General features: G+C 38.9%; 1 non-coding gene across 1 annotated transcript; it reads left to right on the plus strand.

The window, feature by feature from the left end:
* The first annotated feature begins 7,334 nt into the window (after positions 1 to 7,334).
* LOC120252304 lies at positions 7,335 to 7,442 on the plus strand. Its single transcript, XR_005533845.1, has one exon. It is a non-coding gene; the product is annotated as a small nucleolar RNA R71 (small nucleolar RNA).
* Positions 7,443 to 16,270: the final 8,828 nt, after the last annotated feature.

Raw genomic sequence — 16,270 nt, forward strand, 5'->3', positions numbered from 1 at the left:
ATTACATCAGCAATCATAAAGTATTCACAAACCTTAAATTTGGTTGATTTCATTTTTTCCCCTCAAATCGATATTATAGCAGTACTTTAACTTGACAAACCTCATTATTCCTATTTCAAAAAGATTTAGACCCACCAAGATATAATGTGACCAAGTTTCATAATATTCTTAGCTTTTCTCAAATTATGATGTCAATATAAATCTCAACCAATTTAGCACATTTATATTCTAGGTTAGTCTTACAAGATTATGAATATCTTACAAACTACATAGCCAATTGTAGAAATATTTTATGAGAAAGTAGTTAAGAGCATATGGAACAAGTTCTCTATAATGCACTTTGGCTAAATCTTCCTCTACAATCCTGAAAAATAACATTTAATCTTCAAGTCTGGCATAACAATAATATCCGTAGTAGACTCAATTATAAGAGAATATATCTTAGGATACACATCTAATAAATTCAAAATTTCGCAAGTAGATAGCTATGGATAAACGCCACAATTCTCTAGTTTTAAACTTCCCAAATTCTATATCTATAGTCTCTGAATTTGGACAAAATTTCAGGCAACTCAAATCAAAATATTGAAAGTCACAATACTTATTCTTCAATGTATAACAATACAAAAACTCAACTCTAATCATTTTTTTTCTCCCAAATCATTTTATCTGCAAATTTCTAAATCCCTTATTCTCTTTATATCAAATAGCCATATCAATCAATTTCCAATACAATGCAATCCTACAAGATCAAATGACAAATTTTAACCAAAGCAAAAATATATTTTCCCTCAATTCAAATTGTCAAAATAAATACTATAACATGCAATTATAGACAATGAGTTTAAGTAAAAAGCAAGTAGAGGAACATAAGATTGTACATCCATAAACTATGAAATCCAAGAAAATTAATGCAGGGAGGTAATTAATGAAACATGCTAATTAATTACCAACAGTACATGACCACAAGATTTTCTTTACCAAGAATAAAGAGGGTCACTAGTAGACTTCCCTCGAAGGGTGCCAAAACAGCATGTTAGTAACCCAAGACTAATCAAAGATAAAATCTCGATGATGCAAATCAAAGCTACAGGCTAGGTCAAAACTGGAACTAAGGCCCACTATATTTCTCTACACATAAATCCGACAAAAAGAAGGGCATAATAGCAACCAATTAATAGGAAATATATTCCCATTGTAATTTGACTTTCTAGGTTCAAGCTTCCATAACACTATGGGATTCAACTTTCTATCTGGCACACTAATATCATCAAAATTTTACTAAATATCTCTAATACCACTAAATTTGTCACGCCATAAACCCGGCTCGCCAAATCTGGTGCGCCGACAAATGGCGGCACACCTACAAGACCGAGACCCAGTAGGCGTTCAAGGACTCAAAACTTGATTTTTAAAGCGGTGATCTATTAAACTCATGATCTAAATAAAATTGAACAATAGATTATGAGCTTGACAGCCCAGTAAACACCTACTAAAAATTATAGAGATCATTTACAAAAAATCATAAATTATCAAAATCAAAATCAGAAATCAAATTTATTTCAGATAAACACAGATGTCAAAACAAAACATATAGGTCCCGCAAACAACTATTGCCAAAACAAAATAACAGAACTCATATATTTACCCTCGGTGTCGGGAGCCAGAATTATCAGAACTCATATTTTTACCCTCTGTGATCCGAGAAAGATTTATCAGAGGTCATTATTCTTCACAGACGGAAAGTGGTGGGAAACTATAGTTTCTATATCAGAGTACATGTCGACAAGGTCAGTGTTTAACCCATAGTGATAGGGTTATTGCAAAGTTAGTTTGGGGACTATGAGTACTGTGTCAAAATATTTCATATTCACAGAACAATAAATTGTCAAATTCATATTTGGCAATATGCAAGTAATTTGCAGTCGCATGATCCCATTTTTATCATATCAAAATAAACCAGTTATTTTAATCCAAACATGAAATACTTTAAACAAATAATAATAATAATAATTAATCAGAAATTAACTAAAAGATATCTGAAATTCAGAATTGAAGTAATACATATTTAGATAAGATGTCTAAATTTTAGAATTTAAATAATCTGAATTTAAATAAATATTCAAACCTTTCAGATAATTCTAATCCAAAATAAAATATCAATAACTCAAAATTTCAAAAAATTTAAAGTAATTATGAAATAATAATAAATAAACAATTCAAAATATAACTCAAAATAATCAATATTTTTCTCAAAAATTCCAAAAGTTCACAAAACTAGAATTTTCAAGTATATACATATATTAGGATTTATATGTGGGATATTTACCTGATTAACGCCCAAAAATACTCCCAAACCTTACACCTTTGGCATGTCCTATATTTGGAAAGAGATCCTATTAACTTTCAAATAACAAATCGAGGCTAACAATCAATAGTATTAAAAAAAAAGATTTTTAGAAGGGTACAATAGCAATTACCGACTCTAAAAGCCATATCAATAATTCCAACGTGATCAATGAGTACTAAAACTATCATAACTTCACATACACTTTTCCCAATCACAAAGTTCAAAATTCTGGGAAAAATAGACACCGAACACTATGACATATCCGAAATTCAGACAACTTAGAGTACTACACAGTTTATAAAATTCAATTGAATATCCAACTATTACTGCAGCCTTGTAATTCAGACGTATTCCTTTCAAATATGAATATCTCTCAATAGAAATTTTCAAAAGCAATAATATTTTACCTACAGTCAGATAACCCAGTAATGCATCACTTTCTTATTTTATTCCATACTATATTCAATATCTAAGACCATGAAAAGTACCAAACAAACTTAAGATTCTGCACAGTAATATCATTGGGCACAACTACACTAATAATTCTATAACTTTTAAACTTCTCATCCAAAAAATCGAAATTTTTACAGGTATCTAGAAAACATCAAATTATATAAACTTTTTATATTACTCTTTTCCAAATTCCATGTACAAGACCATAAAATTGTCTAACCAATCTTTATGTTTTCTGCAGAAATAGTATTGAGCACACCTATAGAAATCTGATCATATCTCACAATTTACATGGCTAAAAATTCTGAACTTTTGCAGAGTCAAAGGTAACATCGTCCTATATAACTTTTTTTATATAAATATAAATCTAAAACAGAAATTACAATTATGAAAATAATCAAAAACTATTCAAGGGCTAAACAGAAATCCTGCCCGCGTCACCTGCGTCTAAAAATTCATAATTTGCGACATACTACTCCAAATATTTTGAATTTTGGCAGCAAGCTAAAAAGACCTCGATCTACAATTTTTCTATTATGATCTCTTCCAAATTAAATCTATACATCTCCAAAATAAATTAGGGATCTCTACTGTGCTAACAGAAACTTTGTGAATTTTATCCTCAAATTAAAATTAAATCAATTCTGACCAAACCCTAACCCTCACTAGTAACATGTTACAAACAAGCGTAAGAAAGTGTAATGCCATAATAACTTGGAACCTTACCTCAATAATAACAGTTAAACAAAATCCGTGATGATGAGACCCTTCACCCGTCCTCATCGCCGACACCACCTGTAAAAAGGAAGATAAAGAGATAAGGCAAGTCTCTCTCTCTCTCTCTCTCTCTCTCTCTCTCTCTCCCTAAACGGTAATCTAAAACTGAAGAAGCTGAAGAGATGGCTAGGGTTTTAAAACTAAAAAAACAAAATTAATGGCTAAGATTAAAAGTCAAAACAACGGCTAGGATTAAATGATAAAAGCAATGGCTAGGATTTGATTAAGGGGCGGGGCTCATAGACGCCAGCACCTCTAACATCAACATACGGATGGCAGGGTCATGAAGAGTCAACAATCTATACCAATAGCCCACCGACAATAGCTCCTTGACCTCATCGGCCATATCATCAGATAACTAAATCTCCCTGAGCGCACTCAAGTTCGAGAATCGTGTCTGTCCAAACTTGAGTTTCGAAAGCCTCTTAAACCAAACTTGGTGCTCGAGAATCGTGAATTCCATAAGCTCTAGCTCAGGGGAGTTCTCTCTAGGATGTTTGCCAGCTGCTTTCTTTGTTCTGGGAGCCATATCTGTGAAAATTGAACAGAGAATTGATTTAATAAACTCACAAAACAATACTGAAGAAATCCACACGTTCATGTGAAAATTTTCACACGCTCATGTGGATCCACGGGGTGTGAAAACCGCATGGCCACTATGTAAAAATCCACAAATACATTAAAAATTTGCTCAAAACTCACTCTAAACCACACACCAACAATTTTAACATACAAATGAAGCAACATTCACCAGTTCAACCGAATGAAATCATGTATATCGAAAGGAATAGAGAAAGAGGGCTTACCGATGAACTCAAGATGAAAGACCTTGAATACAGCCAGCAAACAACCTTAGAACTCTATATATCGATGGTGAGGGGTCAGGAGAGTGAAGGGAAGAGACGTTTGAGTGTTTGGAAGTTAAAGAACAAAGGGGCATGAGCGTTTTATAAAGAAAAGGTCGCGCCTCTTCACTTTCTACACATCCACATGGGCGTGTGGAAATTACCCACGCCCGTGTGGCTCCATAGGGGAGCTTCACAGGGGCAAACACACGCCCCTATGTGCTGTCAAGATAGCACATCTTGCCTCTGAACGCATCCACACAGACGTGTGGAAATCACCCACACCCATTGCTTTTCGGTCCATTCAAGAAATTTCTCTAAGTGTTTCACATGCCCATGTGGATATTCCACACTCCCGTGGATCTTCACAAGGGCCACTCACAAGGGCACTCACACGCCCTTGAAACTTCTCAAAATGGATGAGAACTCTATGCAGAGTTTCACATGGGCATGTGGAAATTACCCATGGCTGTGTATAATTCACAGTGTCATCCACAGGGGTAGATACACGCACTTGTGTCTTCTAGGGATAGAGCTCTGAACTATATAGAGAAACACACGCCCGCGTGGAAATTACCCACGGGCGTGTTACTATCACAAGGTCATTCACAGGGTTATTCACAGGGGCATTCACATGCCCCTGTGTCTTCTCAGGATTGAGAATTTGAGCTCTGAATAAAAACACATGCCCGTGTGAAAATTTCACACCACTTTGTATCTTCTCAGGATGACTTAGAAAAAATTACAGACTCATCTGAAAATTTTTGCACATTTACACCTACTCAGAGCCTGCCTACATTATGAACAACTAACCAGAGAATCATGCACAACATGCTCAAACGACCAAGAACTTCACTAATCACAATTAAGCACACAAAAATTCCAATGGTCCATGAGAAAATCACAAATAAAGCATGTAAAAGATTAAGACACCAACACTCAAGCCGTTATACATGCAAGCACTAAACTAAAACCTAGAAAATAGTAAAGTCTTGGGTTGTCTCCCAAGAATTGCTTGTTTAACATCACTAAGCTTGACGTATCTCTTCTTAACTCACGGGGGCTCATAGATGAATGTTTCCTCTTACACATAACCAGGAAGCGTGATGAACATAATCTTTTCAAGGTATAGGAGGAGTTGTCGAGCGTGTTACCACATGAGACTAAATCACCCATACTTCGTTCTTGCACATCTCCATTAGCCTTGGTGCATTTCTTGTGACTTCTCCTTGCTCACTTTATCTTCTGGATCTTCTTCATAATCCCTTGGGTAGGTTGTACCTTATCTTCTAGACCAGGCATCACAACTTCTTCATTCTCCACTTCTTAGTCTAGAAATTACTTATAGGGGTACGGACACATCATTTCCTACACATATTCATTTATTAGTTCATGGGTAGTGTCAAGAAAGTAAAGAGTATCATCAAAGTCGAGAGAATGTATTATGGCTTCAGCGAGGCGATATACAAGCTTGTCATCCCCAACTCGTAAAGTCAACTCCCTGCCACCCATGTCGGTAAGAGCCTTGGAAGTACACAAGAACTGCCTTCCAAGTATCAATGGGACATTGACATCCTCATCAATGATGCCCCTCAGATGTCTCACAGTTCGGTCTGCCAATTAAAGTGTTATCCGAGTGGGCCTAGGCTCTCCCAAGCCTAGCTTTTGAAAGAACGGGTAAGGCACGACGTTGATGCTAGCCCCTAAATCTGCCAATGCCTTCTCTTCACCCAAATTACCAATGTTGCAAGGAATAATGAAGCTTCTGGGGGTTTTCTTCTTGTTTGGCATATTTTTTTACAACACCGCCGAACATGAAGCATCTAACATCATAGATTCACTCTCCTCCAACTATCTCTTGTTGGTCAAGAGGTCCTTAGGAAACTTTGCGTAGCGAGGCATTTGAGACAATACCTCCACAAATTGGATTTTGATATGAAACTACTTGAATAGACACAAGAACTTGTATTACTGATCATTTTGGTCATTCTTCAGTCTCGAAGGATAAGGGATCCTTAGCTTATATGGTAGGGGTGCCACCCCCTTCTCTTTTGCTACTTCCTCAACCTCCACGACCTCGGGTACTTGAACATTAATCTTTTCGCTCAGACTCCTACCCTTAACTTCACGACCACTTATTAAAGTGATCCCCTTAACATGCTTTCTTGGATTGGTCTCCGTGTTACTAGGCAAGCTTCCTTGAGGTCTCTCCGATAACAACTTCACAATTAGCCCCACTTGATTCTCTAGATTGTGCAATGAAGCGGTGTGGTTGAGAAGTGTAGCATTGACCTACAGAAAATTTATATCCAACGATTGGATGAAATTGGTTAAAGCTTTCTCTAGATCGATCATCCGGGTTTCCAAACTTGAAACTCCATTCTCCATGTTCGAGGCTTGTTGTTGTTGCTGGAAACCTGGTGGTGCCATGGTCTTTTGTTGCTCTTGATTGTTCCAAGAAAGATTCGGGTGGCTCCTCCAACCCGGATTGTAGGTGTTGCTAAATGGATTGCCTTGGCTTCTCATTGCATTACCTATAAAATCCACTTGTTCTACTGAGGATGTACCACCAATAGAAATCGGGCAATCGGGCGAAGCATGTCTTCCCCCATACCTAGTGTAACTGGTCAAGGCCGCCACTCAAGGAGAATTTAGAGTATCTAACTTCTTGCTCAGTGACTCAACTTTGTCGGCCAATGAAGTAACTGCATCGATCTTATGAAGTCTGGCTACCTTTTTTCTTTCTCTTGTGTTTCACTGATAACTGTTCATGGCCATTTCTTCAATGAGATGTCAGGCTTCTTCAGGGCTCTTGCTTCCTAAAGTACCTACTATCGCAAAGATCAAGCAACTGTCTTGTGCTTGGGTTCAACCCATTATAGAATGTCTGAATGATCGTCCACTCGGGGAACTCATGTTGAGGACATTTCCATAGGAGCTCGTTGAACAAATCCCACGTCTCAAAAAAAGAGACTCGATTCTTTTTGCACAAAAGTTGATATTTTATTCCTAAGCTTCACAGATTCTCCGGGAGGGAAATATCGGCAAAGAAAAGCATTTACCATTTCCTCCGAAGTAGTGATCGATGCTCTAGTTAATGAATGTAGGCATTGCTTTACTCTTCCTTTCAAGGAAAATGGGAAGGCTCTCAACTTGATAGCATCATCCATAACACTATTAATCTTGAGCATGTCGCACACTTCCAAGAAGTTCTCAATGTGATTGTTTAGATCCTCATCGGCCAAACCATTAAACTGTGCCGACTGCTGTAACATCTGGATGAAGCTTAGCTTGAGATTAAAAATCTGAGCCATGATCGGTGGCCACATAATACTAGACTGTGTGCCTAAAACTGCGGGTCAGGTCTAATCTGAGAGTGTCCTCTACTGCTCATTCTGTTCTGCCACACTATCTGACCCTGCACCTTCTACCTCAGCTTTATTCGAGTGTTATTCCACAGGTTTTTCCCCTTTTATGAAGTGTTCATTCAAGTTCACGATTCCCTTCAACCAACGTCAAAGGATTCCTTTAGGTCATAACCTAGAGTTGTAAGCAAAAAAAGAAAAACAAATCCGAATGATGGAAGAATAAGAAAGTGTGAAATATAATAGGTGATGATTGGCTAAAATAGCAAAGTGCAAAGTGTTTCGAAAATACCTATTCCCCGACAACAGCACAAAAAACTTGACAAATGCCCTTTGCGTGTGTACGGCAAGTGAACGGTTTTGTTAAATTAATAATACCATGGTGTGTGGGTAGTCGTATCTACAGGGAATAGTGATCAGAAACACAAGGATTTCTATTTAACTATAGTGAAGATGGATAAATAGTGGTGTGAACAATATCAATATAAAAAGAAATAAAAAGAAAAAGAAAGGGAGATGCTATAAAAATTGAGAGGAAAGGCAATCGATAGAAAGTGGGCCACCCGAATATTGCTCCCCCTAGGACTATTGCTTCAAGTGCAAAACCAACTATTATGTCTCCTAACTGATGCTTAATGAGTTATGGAAATCCAAAAATACACGGTCCCAAACATAAGGTCAATCGTGATTAACCCTACACTATGGCCGGGCATTGAAATCACTCAATCTCAACACCTAACATTGTGTAAAGTTGCTTAAAGCTCTAGGGACTCCAAGTGATAAACCCTATTCCCTAACATAGATCTAACCCTTTGGCCCAGGTGAAAGACCACTAATCACAATTAAGCCCCAGATACTAAGGATTACTTTAATGCTTCACTCTGTTGCTTGCACAACTAAGCCCCACCGGAGTTCATCTCTTAGCACTCCACTATATTGTGACCGCAAAGAACTCTTGGAATGTGGAGGTAGGATAAATTACACTGGAGGTGAAAGAGGACGTTTCGCTATCTCTCGACTGACCCACTCGATCCTCTCCAATCTTGCTTTGTCTAACACTCATTGTGTGCCACTCACTCACAAGGATTACCAATATAGGTTCTCAACCCTAGTGTCATTCTAAGGGTATTCTCATTCAACAAACATTGAAGATTAGAACTCAATTAAACATATCAATTAAAGAAACAAAATAGAAATGTCAAAGAAACAATATCATCCTAAGGTTTACAAGTCTAAGTACCCAGTAGGGGTTTAGCTCTCCATGGAGCAAGATACAACCAATAATGAAATCGGAAGTAAAAACATGCAATCCATAAGTGAAACCACCTTGGTATTCATGTCGATGGTCTTGCTAAAGCCTCTCTAAAGGAACACAGTGTTGAAAGCCTTAGAACCACTCCAAAAGCCTTGCTAAAGCCTCTCTAAACCCTAGCCACGAGTGCCTCCAAAGATGGTGAAAATATGAGAAAAAGATAGGGCAAATGATCCTAAGAAGAGGCTGAAATTGCGACTTAAGAAGGGCTAGAATCGGGCATGCACACGGGTGTGTGGATTTTGCACACACCTATATGAATCTGCAGGAATTGATTTTCTGTGACCTGTGAATAGTGACTACTACAGTACTTTACTACATTGATTATCTACAGTACCTGCTACAGTACTTTAGTAAAATACTGCTAAATCCAAATTTTTCATCGAGGCCACATGAATGGGCGCAAATTCATGCGGTAGATCGCGTTTTTTCTTCAACAAAATCACATTTAATGACAATCTTGCTAGCTTTGCACAAGTCGGAACACATGAGTGTGATTGCCTTTGTGGCCCTCCACTTTGCATGTTCACTCGAGCACAACGGAGGTTGGCACACACTCACGTGTCTTTGAGCACAACTTGTGTCTTCACGTTTGTTCACTCTAAGATTTCATCAATAATGTGCATTTACGATCTACTTTGGCTTTTTTTTCTTCCATACTTGTCTCCAGAACCCTATATATGCAAAAATAACACAAATACACATGTATGAGCGATAAAATCTGGGAAAAATAATGCTCATTATAAGAAAAGCGTACTTCGTATTAATAATACACAAGCACTTAGCAGAAACTCAGGTTTGATGTTTAAGCAACTAGTTTAGTTTGTTTCTTGCTTTAATTTTTTTGATTACAAAAAAATTTAAAAAAATAAAAAAATAGTTATGTGTGTGCATTGGGGGTGGAAAAAGCTACCACCTATGAAGTATGAAGCTACTCTCATAAGTCCGAGTAGAAGTTATGCCCTAATGAGAGAAAGAGCTATCTTATGGAATGAGTGAAAAGTCGCCACCTGTGTACAAAGAGCTACCACCCTCGAAAGTGTGAAAAGCCACCTTTGCATCCGCTTAGGAACGGACTATCTTAGAGGATGTGTGAAGCTACCACCTTCTCTTTTTTTTGTACATAAATAAGTCCTTCTAACTTTGAGCTTGGATGAGTACACGTTGGGTTGACTTGAGTGAGTTTACACACACTTACACGATATTAGGTTTGTTGTGTTTTTTATTTGAGTTTTTAGCTAGAGCATTGATTTTTCTTATTTGGTGTTTAACACGTTTGAATATGCGTGTAAACCTCAAGTGCACGGGTGTCGAAGTAATAATTACCCGGTGAGTCGGGTAGTCGAATCCACAGGGAACAGGGGTACTAGTACTAACTTCTTCTTTGCATTCTAGCCTAATGATAAATGGAAAGGTGCGGTTATCTAATGTGTGAAGAAATGAATAATGGAGACAAATATGCAAGGGTGAAATGGAGGAAGATCTCAATCAGTAAAAGTTGGGTATTCAGGCAATGCTAAGTTAAGTCGCGGAAATCTAAATATAATTGGATCTATCTCCAAATCACCGATACTAGCCCCCTACGAGATTCTGGTGGAGAAATCACTCAATCTCAACACCTCACATCACATATGACCGCAAAGCAATCTAGGGATTCTGAAAGGTGTAACCGATTCCTAAAGATTAATCCAACCCTAATTCCCAGTGAAGGAGCCTAACCCCCTACAAGGTCCCAGCAGAGAAATTAAGCAATCTCACGCCTCCCACCAAATATGGTTGCATAGAGTCTAGGGAATGGAGATAGAATACACCAATCGGAGGGGAAAGGGGATACTTCACTATCTCATGACTCACCCTGTCAACCCTCTTCAATCTTGAGGTTCTAACCGTAATGGAGATCTCTCTCCCACCAAGGCAACAAATCATGCAAACCAAATAACCATAAGATCAATACAGCAAGCAAGCATTAAATTATCAAGAATCAAACTTAATCAAATTCAGATTAAATAGAAACACAATGTAAATCCACACAAGATGAGAATCCTAAGGTTGACAAGCCCAAACACCCTCTAGGGTTTTAGTTCACCATGGAGCAACATACAAAACACACCATTAATGAATGAAAGTACATTAAAAACATAGAAATAAACCCCCTTATATATGAACTGATAGCCTTGATGGAGAGCTTCGACATCTTGAAGGACCCTCCTCAAAGCTAGGTTCACCGGTGGTTTCCTTGATGCAATGACGGAGGAGGAATCAATCAATGTTGGTGACAAATCGCCTCCGAAGCAGCAAAGACCTTCTCTCCAAACCCTAGCCGTCTCACCCATCAAGAGCCGCACAAAAGATGTCAAAGAATAAAGCAAACGACCTATTTATAGCCCAAAATCGCGCCTGTCATGTGCCCTCATGCACCCATATGGATTTTCTACGTGCCCACGTGGGCAGTAGGAATTTCCATGCGGGCGATTGGAATTTTCATGCGGGCGCATGAACAGTAATTTTGCTACAATATTGTTACCTTGAAATTTATGCAGTGTTTTGCTACAGTATTTTTCACAAAATGCGATCCAAACACTCTTCTCTTGAGGCCACATGTCCAAGCACACATCCATGTGGTAGACTATAAGACTTTTCTTCATCGACGCATCTTGGAAAGGTCTTGTAATCTTTACAAAGAGAAAGAACATGAAGATGTGGCTGCCTTTGTGCACTTCCAACTAGTAAATTGACTGGAATCCTCTTGAAAGTTGGCACACATCTTCAGGTTAATGAAATCCTCTTGTGTCTTGGTCCTTGAATTGAACATGAACTCCCAACATTGTGCCTTTATAGCCTACTTTGCTTCCTTTTTACTCTTCAAGGCATTCACAACCTATATGCATAAAAGAACACAAAATACACAATATGAGACATAAACCATGGTAAAAATAATGCTCAATTCATGTAAAACATATATAAATATATGCCGACTCAAGCACTTATCAGTGTTAAAATTTTCCCTTACTTGTAGAATGCTTCCCTTGCATTCTTTGGTGAACGTAAGGCCAAGCACTTTCAATTTTCCTTCTTATGTACTTTAATGCTTTATTTTGCTTGAGGACAAGCAGAAGTTTAAGTGTGTGGGAGTTTGATAAGTGCTTGTGTATTAGTAATATGAAGTATTCTTTTCTTATATTGAGCATTACTTTTCTCAGATTTTATCACTTATACATATGTATTTGTGTTACTTTTGTGCATATAGTGTTGTGGAGACAATAGTGGAAGAAAAGAGGCAAAGTAGATCATGGATGCGATGAAATATTGGAGTGAAGCAACGTGAAGACACAAGTTGTGATCAAAGACATCTGAGCGTGTGCCAACCTCTATTGTGCTCGAGTGAACATGCAAATTTGAGGGCCACAAAGGTAGTCACGCTCATGTGTTCTAACTTGTGCAACACTAACAAGACCTTCATCAATTTGATGCTTACCAAAGCCGATGATCATCCAAACCTTCCATAATGGTTTGGACCTAAACACAAAGTAATTACTTGATGTTGCAGCATGAGGTACCTTAGGAAGCAAGACCATTGAAAAAGCCCGATATCTTATTGAAGAAATGGCAATGAACAGTTATCAGTGGAACACACATGACAGAAAGAAGATAGCCAGACTTCATGAGATTAATGCAGTTAAATCAAAACCCCTGAAGAAGCTCGACATCATTAACGGCCCAAGTTGAATCATTGAGCAAGAAGTTAGACACTCTAACTTCCCCTAGAGGGATGACAATGATGACTTGCAATGGGTGTGGGGAAGGACATGCTCCATCTGATTGCCCAATTTTTATTGGTGGTACTGCTTCCGTAGAACAGGTTGATTTTGTAGGTAATACAATGAGAGGTCAAGGAAATCCGTATAGTAACACCAATAATCCGGGGTGGAGGAGCCACCCAAACCTTTCTTGTAGTAATCAAGGGCAACAGAAGGCTATCGCACCACTGGGTGTCCCATAACAATAACAAGCCCAAAACATGGAGAACCGAGTTTCAGGGTTGGAGAACCGGATGACCAATTTAGAGAAGGCTTTGACCAAGTTCATTCAATCGTCGGATACAAGATGTCTATTGGTTGAGGCCACACTTCGCAACCACACTGCATCATTGCACAACTTGGAGAACCAAGTGGGATAAATTATGAAGTCACTCTTGGAAAGAGAGCAAGGGAGTTTGCTTAGCAGCAAAGGTACCAATCCAAGGGAACATGTGAAAACGATCACTTTGAGAAATGGTCATGAAGCTGAGGGTGGACTCCCTAGTGAAAAGTCAAATGTTGAGTCACACTAGGTCGTGGAGGTTGAGGAGAGAGCCAAAGAGAAGGAGGTGAGACCCCCATCTTACAAGCTAAGAATCCCTTATCCTTCATGATTGAGGAATGACCAAAATGATGAGCAATACAAGAAGTTTTTGGGTCTATTCAAGCAGTTGCACATCAACATCCCATTTGTGGAGGCGTTGTCTCAAATGCCTCGCCATGCAAAGTTTCTCAAGGACCTCTTGACCAAAAGAAAGAAGTAAGAGGAGAGTGCATCATTGATTCTAGATGCTTCATGTTTGGCAATGTTGCAAAAGAATATGCCGAACAAGAAAAAAGACCCTGGAAGCTTCATTATCCCATGTAACATTGGCAATTTGGGTGAAGAGAAGGCAGTGGCAGATTTGTGGGTTAGCATCAACCTTATTCCTTATACATTCTTTCAGAAGCTAGGCTTGGGAGAGCCTAGGCCCACTCGGATGACACTCAAATTGGCAGATCGATCAGTTAGACATCCGAGGGGCATCACTGAAGACGTACTTATGAATGTTGACAAGTATATATTTCCTGTAGATTTCATGGTGTTGGATGTCGATGAGGATACCGAGGTTCAATTAATACTTGGGAGGTCGTTCTTGCGCACTTCTGATAAGTGCTTGTGTATTAGTAATATGAAGTATTCCTTTCTTGCGTTGAGCATTACTTTTATCAGGTTTTGGAGCTAATACATGTGTATTTCTGTTACTTTGGTGCATGTACGGTTGTGAAGCCAAATATAAAATAAAGAAGCCAACGTAGATTGTGAATGCACCATTTGATGAAATGTTGGGAGGGACAAATGTGAAGACACAAGTTGGGTTAAAAGATATGTGAATTTATGCCAATCTCCGTGTATTCAAGAAATCACATGGTTTGGTGTGACCCAAATACAGTCACATTTGCGTATTTCAACTCGTGCAATGATAACAAGATCTTCACCAATGAATCTGTTTATTGAAGAAGCGACATGATCTACACCATAAATATGTGCTCGTTTATGTTGCCTCGATGAAAAATGTGGAATCAGGATCATTTGGCTAGAGGTACTGTAGTAAAATACTGTAGCAATTCCCTATAGCAGTTACTGTTCACAGTCCATAGAAAATCAAGATTACCGAGAATCCACAAGCCCGTGTGTAATTTTCACGGGCGCGTGTCGAAATTCTACAAGGGCGTGTGGAACATCCACAGGGCCGTGTGGATGACCGATTCCAGCCTATTCATAGCCACGATTCAGCCCGATTTGAGGATCCTTTTTTCCATCTTTTCTCCATCTTTTGAGAGGCTTGCCGCTAGGGTTTAGAGAGGTATTGGCAACGCTTTTGGAGTGGTTCTACAGCTTCGACATCATGTTTCTCTTGGAAGATAGCTATTGGAGGAGCTTTTGTTGGCACCGATCCTGCCAGGTGTACCATAGGGTTGATGAGGGGACCTTTGGAGCGGACGAGGCTACTCCACAAGACTATCGACATGACTACCGAGGGGGTTTTCCTATGGATTACTTGTTTTTATTTTCAATTTTACTATTAATTGTATCTTGCTCCATGGAGAGCTAAACCCCTAGTGGGTACTTGGATTTGTGAACCTGATAAGTGCTTGAGTAGACATATTTTTATATATGTTTTACATGCATTGAGCATCATTTTTACTATGGTTTATGTCTCATATTGTGTATTTGGTGTTCTTTTATGCATATAGGTTGTGAATGCCTTGAAGAGTAAAAAGGAAGCAAAGATAGGCTATAAAGACACAATGTTGGGAGTTCTTGTTCAATTCATGGATCAAGACACGAGAGCAGTTCATAAACGTGGAAATGTGTGCCAACCTCCAAGAAGATTCAAGTCAATTCACTATTTGGAAGGGCACAAAGGCAGCCACATCTTCATATTCCTTCTCTTTGTGAAGATTGCAAGACCTCTCAAAGATACGTCGATGAAGAAAAGTTTTATAGCCTACCACATGGACGTGTGCCCGGACATGTGGCCTTAAGAGAAGAGTGTTCGGATCGCGTTTTGTGAAAAGTACTGTAGCAATTTCACTGTAGAAGTCTTGTAGTAAAATTACTGTTCACGCGCCTGCGTGGAAATTTCTGCAGCCCACGCGGCCGCGTGGAAAATCCACACGGGCGCGTGAGGGCACGTGACAGGCGCGATCTAAGGCCTATAAATAGCCGTTTTGCCCTATTCTTTCTCATCTTTTGTGCGGCTCTTGAGGGGTGAGACGGCTAGGGTTTGGAGAGGAGGTCTTTGCGGCATTGGAGGCGCTTCGTCACCAACTTTGATCGATTCCTCCTCCGTCATAGCACCAAGAAAGCCACCGGTGAACCTAGCTTCGAAGTGGGTCCTTCAAGACGTCGAAGCTCTCCATCAAGGCCATCAGTTCATATATAAGGGGGTTTATTTCTATAGTTTTAATGTACTTTCATTCATTGATGGTGTGTTTTGTATGTTGCTCCATGGAGAGCTAAAACCCTAGATTTTAATCTTTTGTGGAATTGCTTAGTGTTTCTATTTAATCCGAGTTTGATTAAGTTTTAATCTTGTATTCTCATTGCTTGCTTGTTTAATTAATCCTTGTGGTTGATTGGATTTCCATGATTTGTTATTTTGATGTGAGAGAGGTCTCCATTAGAGTTAGAACTTCAAGGTTAAAGAGGGTCGAGAGGATGAGTCATGAGATAGTGGAGTGTCCCCTCTCTCTTCTGATTGAGTGTATTCTATCTCCGTTCCTTAAACTCTATGCAACCATATTTGGTGTGAGGCGTGAGATTGAGAGATTTCTCCGCCGGGACCTTGTAGGGGGTTAGGATCCTTCGCCAAGAATTAGGGTTG

The sequence above is a fragment of the Dioscorea cayenensis genome, chromosome 20 (assembly GCF_009730915.1).
Source record: "Dioscorea cayenensis subsp. rotundata cultivar TDr96_F1 chromosome 20, TDr96_F1_v2_PseudoChromosome.rev07_lg8_w22 25.fasta, whole genome shotgun sequence".
NCBI classification, from domain to species: Eukaryota; Viridiplantae; Streptophyta; class Magnoliopsida; order Dioscoreales; family Dioscoreaceae; genus Dioscorea; species Dioscorea cayenensis.